A 1,194-nucleotide genomic window follows, 5' to 3' on the forward strand; every position below is an offset into this window, starting at 1 on the left:
TGCCCCGGGCCGTCCCCACGGCTGACTCACACCATCTGCCCTGGCACCAACCGAAAACCTGCCACACAGGGCTCCTCTTCCATGCACCCGCTCCCCTCGGCACCATGAGCTCAGTCAAAGGGAGCCAAACGCACCGCGGCCGAGTCCCAAGTCACCTCTGCACCGGTGGTCCCCCACATCCCTGCCTGGGAAGCGTCCTCCGGGCATGTCCCCCCAGAGCAGCCCTGCGGTGACAAGGCACCTGCCCAAATCAGCCCCCCGCACTCCGCCGGCCAAAGGAACAGGGTGGGTACGGTGCCGAAGGAGGAACCGCAGACACTCTTGCCACAATTCCAGAGGAAGGCATGACGTGAGCTCTGGCTTAATTGGTTATTAATAACTCTTTGTTAACAAGCCAGCCCTAAGGAGGAACCGAAATTTGACTACTTCTCTGGTGGAGAGCTCAGCCACCCCTCTACAAGTGATCATTCACAATTTCTCCCTACATCATTTTTGTTCTCGGAAATCACAGACCTCCCCAGTGAGTCACGGCGGTGACAGCACGGTCCCCTCACCTACACACGCGTCGCAAGGCTTCTTGTTGGTTTTTTCTTTTTAAATCCTAGAAAAATAACAGATGCGGTTGTTGAGGGGGAGCTTCTCAGAATCTGTTCAAGCACCAGGCTTGAACAAACTCACGGTTCCCCTAAAACAGGCCCTTTGGGAGCCACAGAGCTCCCCTGCCCACCGGTGGTTACTTCTGCCGCCCCGTGCTGCCTGCTCAGGGTGAGGAGCCTTCCTCCATGGCAAACACTGAGGGCAAATAGCCTCCACACCCAAACTCCACACCTCCCTGCCCGATCTCTTTGGAGCTTCCAGTTAAAGGGACCCTTCTGATTTCTCTCCCGTGCAAATCAAAGCAGTGGTGTAACCCTCTCCACTTTCATGCTGTGCTGACAGTGTGCAGCATGGTGGGTTTCCAGCCCCACCGTGGGGATGGCTCCTTAGGACCCACAAGAGATGGCAGAGAAATCCCAGCTCCCATACGTGCTGCAACACCAGTCTGCCCAGATAACGTCGGTATGGGGACCTCGCCTTCCCCATAACCCACATAGGCAGCCCAACACCAAGGAGGAAGATTGGAGGCCAGATGCCACCGTCTTCTCTCACCCTGGAAGCCTCGTCAGACATTTCGAGAGCAACACTCAGCAGGGT

The sequence above is a fragment of the Pygoscelis adeliae genome, unplaced genomic scaffold (genome assembly GCF_000699105.1).
Source record: "Pygoscelis adeliae isolate BGI_AS28 unplaced genomic scaffold, ASM69910v1 Scaffold467, whole genome shotgun sequence".
Lineage (NCBI taxonomy): Eukaryota > Metazoa > Chordata > Aves > Sphenisciformes > Spheniscidae > Pygoscelis > Pygoscelis adeliae.